This window comes from Puma concolor, chromosome B3 (assembly GCF_028749965.1).
Source record: "Puma concolor isolate L17-30 chromosome B3, mPumCon1.1.hap2, whole genome shotgun sequence".
Classification (NCBI taxonomy): Eukaryota; Metazoa; Chordata; class Mammalia; order Carnivora; family Felidae; genus Puma; species Puma concolor.
In genome coordinates this window covers 98,229,849-98,245,445 of record NC_141672.1, presented here as the reverse complement: position 1 = coordinate 98,245,445, position 15,597 = coordinate 98,229,849, and the positions used below count along the sequence as shown (strand labels likewise).

The 15,597-nt window shown below is 38.3% G+C and overlaps 1 long non-coding RNA gene across 1 annotated transcript in view; it reads right to left on the bottom strand.

Moving 5' to 3' along the window:
- LOC147580230 (uncharacterized) overlaps positions 1-15,597 on the bottom strand; it is a 42,406-nt gene that overhangs the window by 1,915 nt on the left and 24,894 nt on the right. The window contains exon 2 of the long non-coding RNA XR_015252659.1: positions 1,240-1,366. This is a non-coding gene — a long non-coding RNA (uncharacterized LOC147580230). The remainder of the gene's footprint in view (positions 1-1,239; positions 1,367-15,597) is intronic.

The window sequence follows — 15,597 nt, the reverse complement described above, 5'->3', positions numbered from 1 at the left end:
AATCAGAAGAGATTCCATAAATAAATCACAAATGGAGTACAATTATAGGAGAAGCATACTATAAAGCAGAGGTTGGCAAACTACAGCCCAACTGCTGCCTGGTTTGTAAATAAAGTTTTATTGGAACACAGCCACTTATTTACCTTTTTTTTCCCGTGACTGCTTTCTCTCTACACAGGCAAAACTAAACAGTTGCAACAGAAATCCTATAACCTGAAAAGCTGAAAATATTTACTATCTAACCCCTTATAGAAAGTGTCTCAACCCCTCATCTAAAGGAAAACTCTTAGAATTTGAAATCAAGAGACCTGAATTTGAAATCTAATTCTGACTAGATTTAGTGGTTGTATACTCTGGGGCATTTCATTTAACCTTTCCAAATTCAGTTTCCTTCTCTGAAAAGTAAGAATCATGCCTAATTCAAAAAATTTTGAGGGGTGCCTGGGTGACTCAGTCAGTTGAGCCCAACTCCTGATTTCAGCCCAGGTCATGATCTCATGGGCATGAGACTGAGCCTGTGCATTGGGCTTTGAGCTGGGCATGGGGCTTGCTTAAGATTCTCTCTCTCCCTCTCCCTCTTCCCCTCTTCCCTCAAAAAATGAAAGAAAAAATAAAAGACATTTAAAAAGAAATCTTGAGAATTATATAAGCAAATGTATATGACAATGGTTTGTGATCCAAAAGTTGTAGCCAGTGCATAATAAATATGAAGAGTAGTTTTGTCAAGTCTCAGAGAAAAGACAAAGGAAAGTCTCATTTCTCTGCCATTTTGAAGTTTTCCTGGCACTAAAGTGGATATATAAGTGGATATTTGAGGCCAAATGGGGATTAAATAAAAAAAAAAAAAAAATTGGGATGTTTTGCTTCCCAAGACAGCACTATTTGACTGAACAATAGCTGACTGTGAAGAGTTCAGGGACACCAGGGTAAGGTGATGGGCATATCTCTGTAGTGGCTTCTTATAGATGGTTAAAGAATAGTTAGGAAGCCAATGGACACATGTTGGTAGTAAAATTGGCCAAGCAAATGATGCAGAGCCTAGATGACTGCCTAAGGATATTTTAAAATTAGTTTCTAAATATAAAGACATTAAATTATATTGTCTTTTCTACCAATAAAATGTGTACAATTCCCAATTATAGTGGATGCACTGTCAGAAGGTAATAACATTTAGACTATGAGTTTTAAAAGCAATAATGTCACATATAGTAATTTTAAAAACTACTTCTTGTGGTCTACCTTCATTTATGATGCACTCATGTAAATTTCTTCCTTGCTGTTGACCTTGATCACAATACGAAAAACAGTCATCCTTCTATTTTTAAGCCTTGTCAGCAAATATCTTCCTCTTTTGTTCTAGGCCACCCTGGATTATGGAGAAAAAAAACACAAAAAAAAACCCAGTAAGATATGGAGCAAATTATAGCAAAAAAGGCCATTTACACTGCTATTCTGACTGCTATTACCAGCAATAACTATCATCTCTAAGCTTTTCAACAATGAGTCCACACCAATAAGTGGAAACACTTTTTATAAGTGCTGTATAGTAATACCTGACATGTATATAGCACCTTTCATCTGTAAGAATCCCAAAGTGCCATGTGGAGTATCCTGGAATCACTTCATCTACTAGAGAAATACAACAATCTCTGGAGTACAAAGCAGCAACCTTTCCATACACATAATGGTCCCAGTCTTGGCTTGGGGAGATGGCAAGAGTACGTATGTTTTACACTTCTAGCCCCTCCAGACCAACATGCCTTACACTCTTGCTTCATTTGTACAACATGTGGACCCAGAGATAATCTCCTCCATTTCTACTTTTTCTGTGGGAAAAAGTGGGAAGGCTGACTCTTGAAAACCTTGGGGACCTAAGGAAACCTTTTCTAAGTGCAGATTTGTTTTGACTGCTCCTTATTTATAGCAGAGTTTGTGGAAATTAATTAAAACAGAACAATTGTAGAAATAGTAGAATATTAGAAATAGTTTGAAGCCTGAGCCAGTTTGATGCCAGTTTCTGTTACTTCCAGCTGTAGATTTGGGGAGTTTCTTAATTTCTCTCAGCCTCATTTTTAAAAATGCAGATGCTAATACCTACTCCAAAATGAGCTTACAAATTTAAAGTGACTGTCAGAGTAGTCAGGATAGTATAGGCACACAATAAAAGTCTTCTTCTTCATTTCCACAATGTATATCCATAGGAAACATTCCAAGTTTGCTGATTAAATCATGGGGGTTAAAGAGAGCAAAGTTTCTATTATTTCTTAAAAAGTTAACTTTAGTAATGGTAATACTACAGATTAGGAGTCAGGAATTTGATTTAATAATCTTTGGCTGTGTCAGTTATTTGATGCCTCCAAATAACTCTGTCTACTTAAAAGAAAAACATAATATCCCCTACTCTCCTCACTGAAGACTTAGGATAAATTGAATACTGCTTGCAACACAGCTCTTCTTCCTCAGAAAATGGTGCCATGGAAAGACAACACAACATTACTCTGATTAGGATTGTTGACCAAGACCAGATTTGAAAGAACTAATGAGTAGAAAGGAAAAGATTTAGAAAGGTTATATTGGAGCACAAGGGTTGCTCAGTCAGTTAAGCTGACTCTTGATCTCGGCTCAGGTCATGATCTTTTGGTTTGTGAGATGAGCCCCATGTTAGCGCAGAGCCTGCTTAGGATTCTCTCACCACCCCCCTCTCTCTCTGCCCCTTCCCCCACACACATGCACACACTCTCTTTCTCTCCCAAAATAAAGAATAAACTTTAAAAAAATAGAAAGGTTATATTAAAGTCACAGATGAAAAGAAGTACATATCCTATCTTGAAATTATCCCCATCTCTTCCCTACCCCTCACTGTAAAAGTTCAGAAGGATGTAGAAAACCAATAGAAGGTAAGCCACCTACTTTTCCTAGACTATGTAGCATATTCATTAAGCAAATATTTATTAAGAACCTATTATGTGCAAAGTATGGCAATATTTCATTCTCGGACCAAACTAAAAGATATTCAGCTCAACTAATATTCCTTGATATCTGCTATGAGCCAAGTACCATGCTTAGATTTAGAACTAATGAGCTAAAAGAAAAAAAAAAAAAAAAGGAAAGAAAACAAAGCACTTCATCCTCAAAGAAAAGATGTCCATAGATAGATACAGCTATGTCATACAAGGCAAGATGTAAAATGTATGACATAATTGAAAAAAGCATGAGCTTTGAAATTGGCTAATTGCTTAAAAGACAGCCTCACCATTTATTAGCTATTTGACTTTCTCTAAATTCTGTTTCCTTATACTTAATTTGCAGAGATATTTTAAGCACAGGATAAATTTATATGTGAAAGTCTGGCTTGGCCTACAGTATTCACACAATGTATATTAACTTTAAAAATACTATAAAATATTGTCATTATTATGTACAAATAATTAGAAACATAATGGATTTAAAGCAGGGACTCCCAATGGGGGATGATTTTGTCCCCTAAGGACTTTTGGTGATATCTGAAGATATTTTCAGTTGTAGAACTTGGGGAGGTGGAGGGAGACTACTGTCTAGCAGATAGAAAACGGCCAGGGATGCTGTTAAACATCCTGCAATAAACAGGACAGCCTTCCACAATAAAGAATTATCCAGCCCCAAATGTCAATAGTCCCAAGGTCAAGAAACTCTGATTTAGAGAAAAGAATCTATCCATCTATCTATCCATCTATCTATCTATCATCTATGCTTTCATCCATGTTTCTATCAGTCAAAAGTGGTTTTGTCAGCTAAACTAATTTAATTGCTGTTAGGTTGATTGAAAATAAAAAGAAAACTACATCTTCTAAAGTGAAGTTCAGAACAGATCTGAATCCTAGAGGGTGAGAACAGAACATAAAATCCAGAAAAAATCTTGGTACTGCTGGTGATCAAAAATTGAAGTCCATTATTATTAAGACATTAAGCTTAGAAATAAGGGTATTGCTGCTGGAAAGTGCAACAATATTAGTGATATTTGCTACTCTGCCATGAAGGAAGAACAGGAAAAAAAAAGGAAGAAAACAAAAAGAAAAAAAAAAAAAAAGAAGAAGAAAGAGTCAAAACAGAGGCCAGTAGGGCCAGGGAAACTCATATGGAGAGTGACATGTTTAAAACCCAGCCTCAGGATCCTGCTGCTTTACTAAAGGGAAAATGAGAAAACCTGAAGAACCATAGAAAAAAAATTTCTGGTCTGTCTCCTTGGGGAATGGGGCTTCTATTCAAGTAAATAATTCTTTTATGATATAGAGAGTGAGAAAGAGAAAGATGTAACAATGCAATATCTCCCATGGGGCAGATGGTAGGTAGAGAGGCTGTGAGACAACTGGTAGCCAAAGGTCTGCTTTGGGAGGACAGGGAGGCCCAGGGAAGCAGCCAGGAGCCAAAGGGAGTGCAGTGGAGTCTAACCTGGAAGGGAGTCAATGTATAAGGAGGGAGCAGGCTCAGTGGATTGTGTCTTGTGTAACCACAGTGAAAAAGGTTGCAGAATAGAAGAAAAATCTGGCTAATTTAAGGAGTGTTGGACAAAGGAGAAGTGATCTATATTATAAGGTTTCTCCCCAGGGCCCAGTGCCCTAGTATATAGTACATGGAAACTGAGAGTAAACGTAGAGGTAATTCCTAAGTGCCATTAGAATACACCCAGAAGAGGACAAGCATCCCAGCCATCTGAGACAGTAGGACTAAGCCACTCCTCGAAGTATTGCAGTCTAGAGACTTTTCACCCACTCATTGTGCTTTTAGAAGAGTAGGTAATCAGATTCAGCAGGTTTAATTATAATTAGTTCTAAAATTCACATTTCTTAAGAATGTACAAAGGCAGCAAATATTGGGCTTCTGCTGTGAGCTGATACAGGCCCCAGTATTTGAAATTAGAGTTGGTGGTAGAGTGAAATGGGGTATGATGCTGGTGGTGGCATAGGGCAGGACATAGGGAGACACGCACAAATAACCTATTAAACTGCAGGATATAATAAAATAAATATTTAAAGTACACATAAGACACTGAATCTAGAGAAGAAAAAGACCCAAAAAATAGACCCACATAAACATAGTCAACTGATCTTTGACAAAAAACCAGAGGCAATACAATGAAGCAAATGCAGTGTCTTCAACAAATGGTGTTGGAACAACTGGACATCCACATGCAAAAAAGGGAATGTAGACACAAACCTTACAGCATTCACTAAAACTAGCTTGAAATGGGTCATAGACCTAAATATAAAATGCAAACCTATAAAACTCCTAGAAGATAACATAGGAGAAAATCTGCACGACTTTGGGTATGATGATATCTGTATAGATTCAACAATAAAGATAAGATCTGTGAAATAAATAATTGTAAAGCTGGACTTCCTTAAAATTAAAAGTGTATGCTCTATGAAAGACACTATTAAGAGAGTAAGAAGACAAGTCATAGACTGGGAGTAAATATTTGTAAAAGACATATTTGATAAAGGACAGTTATCCAAAAAAATATAAGAACAAAAAAACCAAAATCTCTTAAAACTCAACAATAAGAAAACAAACAATGCTATTAGAAAATGGGCCAAAGACATTAACAAGACACCTCACCAAGGAAGGTATGTAGATGAAAAATAAGCACATGAAGAGATGTTCCATATCATAGGTGATCAGGTAAATGAAAATTAAAACAATAATAAGGAACCACTACAAACACCTATTAGAATGGTCAAAATCTGGAACACTGATAACAGGAACTCTCTCTCACTCATGGGTTTTGGGAATGCAAAATGGAATAGTCACTTTGGAAGATAGTTTGGTAGTTTCTTACAAAACTAAACAAATTCTTAACATACTATCCAGCAGTTACCCTCCTTGGTATTATCCAAAGGAGTTGAAGGTCCACACAAAAACCTGGGCAAAGATGTTTATAGCAGCTCTATAGCTGCACAAGGATGTCTGCCAAAACGTGGAAATGACCAAGAAGTCCTTCAGTAGGTGAATGGATAAACTGTGGTATATCCAACAAAGGAATATTACTTAGTGCTAGAAAGAAATGAACTATCAAACCATGAAAATACATAAAGGAACCTTAAATGCGTATCACTAAGTGAATGAAGCCAATCTGAAAAGGGGACTTACTATATGATTCCAACTATATGACATTCTGGTAAAAGCAAAACTATAGAAATAATACAAAAAATCAGTGATTGCCAGGAGAAGGAGGGGTAGTGGGGTGGGCAAGAAATAGAGGATTTGGTGGGACAAAGAAAATTCTGTGTATGATACTGTAGTAATGGATACATGTCATTATACATTTCTCCAAATGTACAACATCAAGAGTGAACCATAAGGTAAATGTGGACCTTGGTAATTATGATGTATCAATGCAGGTCCATCAGTTGTAACAAATGTACCACTCTGGTGGGGGATGCTGATGATAGTGGAGGCTATGTTTGTGTCAGGGCAGAGGATATATGGGAAACCTATGGACCTTCCTTTCAATTTTGTTGTAAAACTAAAACTCCTCTAAAAAATCCAAGTGCTGATAGGGGCACTTGTACCCCAATGTTTATAGCAGCACTCTCAACAATAGCTAAATTATGGAAAGAGCCTAAATGTCCATCAACTGATGAATCGATAAAGAAATTGTGGTTTATATACACAATGGAATACTACTTGGCAATGAGAAAGAATGAAATATGGCCCTTTGTAGCGACATGGATGGAACTGGAGAGTGTTATGCTAAGTGAAATAAGCCATACAGAGAAAGACAGACACCATATGGTTTCACTCTTATGTGGATCCTGAGAAACTTAACAGAAACCCATGGGGGAGGGGAAGGAAAAAAAAAAGAGGTTAAAGTGGAAGAGAGCCAAAGCATAAGAGACTCTTAAAAACTGAGAACAAACTGAGGGTTGATGGGGGGTGGGAGGGAGGGGAAGGTGGGTGATGGGTATTGAGGAGGGCACCGTTTGGGATGAGCACTGGGTGTTGTATGGAAACCAATTTGACAATAAACTTCATATACTGAAAAGAAAAATCCAAGCGCTGAAAAAATAGCTAAAAGAGGCAACTTGATGTTTACCAAGCTAAAACATATATTATATATTATAAAGCATCAATAATTAAAACAGTGTGGTATTGACTCAGGATGAGACAAATTGATCAATGGAATGGAACAAATCTCCAGAAGAAAGCCTAGGTATATAGGGAGATTTAAAATATGATAATAATGATATCTCAAATCAGTGAGGTGAAAATGGACATTTTAATAAAAGGCATTAGCATCACTGGGTAGCCATTTAGGAAAGATAATATTCTATCTGTGCCTCATATTGTATATCAGTATAAACTCTGAATGTACTGAAGTATTTTAATTTTTTTAATGTTTATTTATTTTTGAGAGTGAGAGAGAGAGAGACAGAGAAAGACAGAGTATGAGCAGGGGAGGGACAGAGAGAGAGGGAGACACAGAATCTAAAGCAGTCTCCAGGCTCTGAGCTGCCAGCACAAGCCTGATGTGGGGCTCGAACTCACAGACTGCAAGATCATGACGTGTGCCAAACTTGGACACTTAAGTGACTGAGCCACCCAGGCTCCTGCACTGAAATATTTTAAATGTGAAAATAAAATAATAAACGTATTTATAGAATGAATGTGTGAATTCTTTCATAAACCGAGATTAGGAAACTATGTTTGCATGGCAAACAAAACAAAAGCCAGAAGCCAATTCAAAAAGAAATCAGCAACTGGGAAAAACATTTGCAACCCTTAGAAAATGGGGGATGGGGGTGGGGAATGAGTAACATTTCCAAAGAACCCAAAAGAAAAACAGCTAAAAGATCTAAATAGAGACCCCCCCAAAAAAAAGAAAAAGAAGAAAAGAAATACAAATGGTCCCTAAGCATGAAACAAGAGCACGATTTCACTTAGAGAGACTACATTGACATTCTATCTCTCAACTACCATATGGCCAAAATTCCAAAAGTGTTCACAGCACACATTGTTGGCCAGACCGTGAGAAAAGAGGGGCTCTCCTGTCATGCTGGTGGGAGTACAAAATGATACATCTAGAAAAGGAAAATCTTCACTGCGTTTGGCAATGTCTACCAAAATTACAAAAGCATTTACCCACTGGACCAGAAATCTTACTTTGGAGACTCTCATTCTGGCATTGCTTGAAATAAGAAAAGATTGTGCAAGACAGGGAGAAAAAGTGAAATACATGTTCATGTTCACTTGTATTTAGATAAAGTAACATCAAAAGGTTGAACAAAAAAGAAAATGGTTATCTATAGGGGAGATTTCTTAATATCTGCCTTTCATATCATTTTTATTTTGTAAATGTATTAATTATTTAAAAACCTCAATTAAACATTTATTTCTAGACTATTGCAACTTTTAAAATCCAACCAGTCTGCTGCCATCCTAACCACTTTCAAAAACTTTTTGATCAAAACATAAACCTATTGCATCAGATGAAAACTATTTTTTCATTGCCTTCAGGAAAAAAAAATCTCAATTCCATATGTGGCATATAAGACCCTTCCTGATTTGTTCTTCCATATATCAGTGTCTACCTACTTTCTTTGTCTTCATCCAGCAGATCTCATTTTTAACTTGTCGCTCTGGGCAGTTTCTTTCCCATCCTTCCTCTCTCCTCCACACTGGTTTACATTTCTTAGTCATGCTTCCAAGTCATATTCTCTTTGTTTTTTTTCTCTCCTTCCTTTGCCTGAGTCCCTGGAGGGTAACGTAGTACATCTTAGTCTCTAGTCTTTGGCACACAGTAGGCATGTTTATCCTGCATCTGGATGGGTGGCATAGACAGTATGCCAGTTAGTAAGTTACTGTTTCTCAGCACCACATCCACCCTTCTCTACCCTACTTTGGGTCCCTGTGGGGTGGAAGGGTGCAAACGACGTATTTCTGCTTTGCCAGTGGCTCCTTCCTGGGTGCGTCCAATAGCAGTTGCCAGAGGGAGACTGCAAGGCTGCTGTGGAGAGAAGGGACTTGCTCCTTCCTTCCTATGGGTTTCCTGTTCTTGTCAGTGGCCCCTCAGCCTCATTTCTTCACCCCAGTAAGCATCCATATTCTGGTAACAGCAGCTGAACCCTGTTAGTTTTTCCCATACTCGAAAAACCAGCACATGACATCTTTCAAAATCCCCGGCTTCAGCTGAGTAGCACCCCCTCCTCAGAGGTCTGACTCTCAGCTCCACAGGGCTCCAAGCTTCTAAGTTGGAATAATTATAGCCTCTCCCCTTGGTTCCCTCGACCAAAGGGCTTGAAGCTGCTCTTTGCAGTTGCTACCTTCGTAATACCTCAGAGTTCCTTTGCCTTTTCAGTTTTTCAAAACCTAACAAACCTTTATATCAAATTCTCTCTGTTAAAATAGCCAGTGTGGCTTCTGTCTCTTGCCTGGAGCCTGGGTGAAGCTGTTCATGCTCAGCATATCTACACCTGTTCCTGCTGTGACCTCAGACGGGATTTCTCCTCACCACTTGCTGCACCAATGAGTCCTGGGGTAATTAACACCTCTGGTTCTGTACCACCTCCACAGAATCCTCCACATATTGAATAAGTTGATGGTTTCGCTATCTGGGGCTCAGTGGAGAGAAGGACCAGAACTCAGCAGTTTCAAGCATGGCTTCTCTTCTCTGTCTTTTGCTATTTTGTTCTAATTCCTATCTCAAAGGACCCACACTCATTTTGGTTTAATTCAAGTGTCCAAGTACCCTCTACCCTTGACCATTTTATCTGTCTCCTTCAGGTATCCCATGTTTCACAAAATATGCAGTTTTTGAAAATTTTCTCATACATAACAAGCACAGCAGAGGGACAGTAACCATAGTACATAGTATTTATTAAGCATTTATCATAAACCATAAAGGTGAGAGATCCTCCTTTAATCCTCAAATCAATCTTATTTTATAGGGTGAGAAGGCTGAGACAAAGACAAGTACAATCATTTTCTCAGGGCCTTAGACAAAACCAAGATTTGGCCCAAGGCAGACTGACCTATCGCTTCCTTAATAACCATCAGAGTAACATTAACTAGGGAGATATCAGTTGATTTTCAAAAGACAATGGGGCTATGAAATCTTAACTAGAATTACATTGGGGTAGGTGTGCATGTAGAAGGTATATAAGCTCTAGATTTTGAGTGGCATGAATATTTAGAATTTGGGAAAGAGAAAAAAATCATCTGTGAGGCTTTTCTGCAACATTGTAAAACCAGAGGTCAAGAGTGGGGGAAGGGAGGCACTGTCATAGAGAAAAATATATACAACTGCCCATTTCTCCTGGCAGTACCTGGATGATTGCTAGCTCCTGGCATTAATCACCTGTCAGAAATTACCTTCCCCACACCTGACACCCCTACCTTGACAATTTTTGCCTCCTTGCTCATGAGTGATGGGATGATGGTTAGGCCCTATCCATCATGCATTTTGATCAGACTGTCATTCCTAGGTGACTCACATATCCTGGCTGGGACTAGGCCCCAAAGGTGTCAGCCCCAAAGTGATATCTTGTGATGGTTGGGTACATGGTTCTGGGAGCAGATTGATGGTAATCAGGGTTTGCTGTATGTCAGCACCAGGTTGCCTGCTATGACACATGAGCTGTGCACTCATATAAAAGTACAGTGTGTAGATGATACTGGCCTGGGCATACCTCTTTAGCATAAGGATGAGCCTAATTGGATAAGTGCTCAGCTGTGCCTCTTTTGGGGTCAAGGACGGGTCAGAGAAGGACAGAATTCTAAACTAGTAAGAAGGCAGAATTTCTATGTTGTGTGAACAAATGACTCATAATGCCTATTGATGCCAACCTTGGAAACACAAGAATTGAAAGTGTTAGAGAAGGTCTATAGGACTCTGAAGACCAAAACCCCAATGTAGAAAGGTGGGGAGAGTGAAATCAGAAACATCCAAGAATGGACCTTGCTTTCAGAAGAAATAACAGTTTGCAGTTAGCATTATATGCTTTGGGTAATTAATTTCATAAGTCAAGGTCAGTGAAATCTTTCTTCAATGAGGAAGCCCAAAGACATTATGGTTATGATTATGATTATTATATTTTTAACCATTTCAGTGTCCCTGATTTGTAATCAGCATTAAGTACTGCTGCTCTCTTTCCTTCTTGAAACATTTTTCTCCTCCTCCTCATCATTTATTTAATAACCTAGACCCACCTGAAATTCCTTCTCCTGTCTTGAATCCTTATTGAGCCATTCTTATTTAAATTTATTTTGTGGTTTTGGTCTTATTATATAACTCTGTACTTTATTTTCATAGTACACTTTACTAGGTATGTTTTATTGGGACAGGAGTTTTTATAAACCTGTCATCTAAATGTATCGCTGTGTTTGTACCATTTCTCTCCTAGTTGATTAGGAGGTTTTTGCGATTAGGGATTATATCTTATCCATTTAGCCCTAGTGTATACTTTGGGAATGTTTATTGATTGATAATATTTATGCTTTTGTCCCTGACAACACCTAACACAGGGCTAGGTACATGCTTATGGACAGGTTCAGGTAGGGACTGATGTCTTGTTTAGAACTGTGTCAGCAAGCCTTCCATAGGACATATTCTGCACCTCTTTCTAGATACACAGATGCCATTTCTATTCTCGAGGTCACGGAATCCAGCAAATTGAAAACATTTCTTGGGTCTTACTCAGTAAACTCTTTGCAGTTGAAATGGTATCTGTTTCAAATGCCACTTATAGAAGCCAATAATAATACAAGAGCTTGATCTTGACAGCAGAGAAATGTGTTAACTTTCCCAATGTGCCCTATTTACTGTAATCTTGAGTGAATTTCACTTTTTTTTTCTTTACTACCACTACTTCAAACTCTCTCATTTGAAGAGTAATTTCTTTGGAATACTGCCCAGGTTAACCAGGGGCCTGTTTTCCCGTTTTGGCTTCTAATGTTGTCCTTAAACTGTCCTTAATTTCTTCTTACTTTCCTAATGCTTACTAATAATCTCTTGTTCTTTTACTCTGTTCACTCCCTCACTCATTCACTCACACATTCTTTCACACACCAGCTGTTGCCACTGACACTCCTTGTTTTGCCTTTTACTAGCTATGTGATTTTGGCTTTCTCTGTGACTCAGCACATCCATAAAATAGGGAAAATATCAGTTCTGCCTTATAGGGTTATTATGAAGAATAAGTGTGTGTGTGTGTGTGTGTGTGTGTGTGTGTGTGTGTGTGTGTGTATTGTCCAAGTATGTAGCACTTAGAATCCTATGGTCAAAATAATCTGAGAAACCTTAAACTGAGCAGGTTAGCATTCCCTACTGTTCATACCCCATTCTGGGTTTTGAATCATCTCTCATGGATTACTGCTATAGGTAAGTATACCTAGCATATTCTAAGGATTTGTTATTTTTATATTCAGAGAGAACTGCACCAAATGCATTGGAAAGGGAATTCTAAGCTTCCAGAGCATTATACCACCCCAAATAGGCCAACAACAGATTAATATTCCTCAAATACAACTTTTATCACACTATTCTCCTCACAAAGCTTCTCTGGCAAAGGGAAGAGAACATTATGGCAAAGGACTGGCTGATGTGCAAATCCAAAGATCTCAGCATAAACTCAGCTTCCATGAAACACTTGCTCATTCGTTGATCTGCTAACTTGTCCATGTCAGATAATGTACAAGTAGCTCTGTCTGTGATCATGATTCCCTGCTGGGTGCTAGGAATAGCAAATCTGAGATGCAGAAAAATGTAAAGGGAGCAAATTAAAAAAAAAATTTTTTTTTAATTAGCAGGTGTTAAGCTAGCATTCCCAAACTGAATCCTGAGGAATTCTTGGAATATTATATAAGGAAAGAAGAATCCTATGGTCAAAATACCTGAGAAACCTTAAACTGAGCAGGTTAGCATTCCCTATTGTTCATTATGGGTTTTGAATCATCTCTCATGGATTACTGCTATAATCACTTGCTTCGACTCTCTGCCTTTCATTCTTTCCCTTTCTAGTCCAACCCTTCTACTCTTGACAAAAGAGTCTTTCTAAGACATAGATCTGGTCACACCACTTCCTTGTTTGAAACCATTGGCAGCTCCTCATTACCTATAGCATCAAATCCAAATTTCTTAGCATGTTTTACAAACACTTCAGGATCTGGGCCACACACTGTGTTTCCAATCTCTTCTCCAATCTCCCTCTTCAAATATACCATATACTCTGTTCACAGAGATTTGCAATTCCTTGACATTCCATGGACACCCATTGCTTCTGGTCATACTATTTTCACTGCCTGGAATGACATTATCATGTTCTTACGTACAAACTTAGTTAATCCTCATAGCAACACTACAGGGTATGTACTATTATTATCCCATTTAACAGTTGAGTAAGCTGGGGTGAATAATTGTTGAATAACTTGGTAGAGGTTATACAGGTCATAAAGTAATTGATTTGAACCCAGACAGTCTATCTCTGAAGCCAATGCCTTTAAGCCTTTGGCTTCCCTGCATCTGGGAAGCTGACAGAGAGACAGGTAAACTACTAATCCAGTTCAAGTTAAGTTCCTTTTGACCAAATATACATTCTACTCCTCCTTCCAGAAGAAAACATAAATTATTATGTTTTCTCTTACTACGTGCATACATATAATGTTATATGTACACACTGTAACTTCTTATCGTCCTCAACAGCAATGCCTGTTCAGTTGTTTGCCCCACAGGGCTGTGAGTTCCTTATGAATAGAGATCTTTTAGAAATATTCTGACATCAATCTCTATTTTAACAGCCAGGCACAACACCTTAAGTTTCATGTTAGGCACTTAAATCTTTATGGAGGTGAATTAAAATGAATCTGCTTGAAGGTAATAGGAGGCCCTGGTGACAGCTTGGTTATGATTCTGCCCAACAGTTCCCAGACACACGACTGATAAATGCAAACTCCTTGTCAAAAATGACAGTGTCTGGTAAGCTATGTGCTGCAAGCTTTTCTGAACTGTAAATGTCACAGCAAGGTTTAGAAATGGAACTCAAAACACTTTTGAGAAAGTCTACCTTAGTCAAGAACTCTTCCCCCCAAAGTGGCTTTGGAAAATCAATTTGGCTTCCTGTCTGGGATGTGTTGGTCACTTCTAATACATGTAGGTGTCTTTGGTATGCAGAAGCTCTTCCACAATCCTTTCAATATCAGAATCAATCCCAAGTGCCTAGATCTGGCTTCCGTTCAGTGTTGCAAGTCATGTGAAGAGCTCTCCAACAATCTAGAAGGCAAGATTCACACACACATTTGACATCTACTGAGCACCTCTTACACACTGGGCTCTGTTCTCAGGCCAAGGATACAGAAATGGACAAGACACAGCCATTATTCTAAAAATAGTTCACAGTCTTACAGAAGGCAGGCAAGGAAGTCAATATTATGGTATGTCACATTGTAGAGCCATGTGACAGGCTGCTTAGAGAACAAGGGGGTCTCTAACCCTGTGGGATTAAGAGGCTTTCAAAGTAGCTTAGTTTTGTAGGGGATGCTTGGTTTGGGACTTTAAGGTAATAGAAATAAGTCAGAAAACAGAAAAATTCAATTGCATTGATAATTCTTCCCCCCTATATCTCTTGAATGCATCTGCTATTATCCCTTTTTTTTGGTCTGCCAGAATAGCCTAAGTAACTGTTCCACCCACTTTCTCTATTGTCTTTCTTTTATTCATTCATCACACAAAGCCAGAACAATCTTTTTAAAACATAAATTAAGCCATGTTACAACTTTGCTTAAATCTAACCAATAACTTTTGATTGCACTTGGAATAAAACTCCTTGCTATGAGCGATAGGACTGCTTGATCTGAAGCTACCTCTTCACCTTCACCTCATGCTATGTCCTCCACACCATACTCCAGCCACACTGGCCTTTATTAATTCACCGAACTTTAGAAAATCTTCCATACTTAGAACTTGTATATGTTTTTTTCTTGGTCTGGAAGTCTTTGTCCCAGGTCTTCACCTGGCACATACCAAATGTCACCACCTCACACTCATCATTCCCTTTTGTCTCTATGTTAACCCTCTGTTTATTTTCCCTTCCCAGCACCTATCACAATCTATAATTATTTTATTTATATTTATTTATTTATTGTTGTTGTTGGTGTGTGTGTGGGGGGGTGTTCTGTTTCTTTGTTATCCCCACTCTACCATAAATTGCATGAGGCCTTGGATCATGTTGCCTTGCTCACCATTTATTATTAGCCCTTGGCTCAGTGTCTGACACACAGTATATACCCCCAAAATATTTATTAAATAAGTAAAGGAAGGCAAGGGGGCTTGCAGACACAGTCCACTTAAGATCTACAATAATTAATTGTGATACATTTGTGGTGATGGGGGGATGTATGAGTGTTAGGACATGAGATTGAAGAGGCAGCCAAGGGTTAGGTTGTGAAGAATCTTTTATGCCATTCAGAGTAGTCACAACGTCATCCTCAAACGATGGGGAACTGCTGAGGAATGGTAGAGCAGTGAGTGTCTTGACATATAATGAAGTTTTAATGTTTTGTCCAAGGTCACCCATGTAAGAAAATATGATCTTGGGAACAAATAATGCTTAGCAATTGCCACTCACT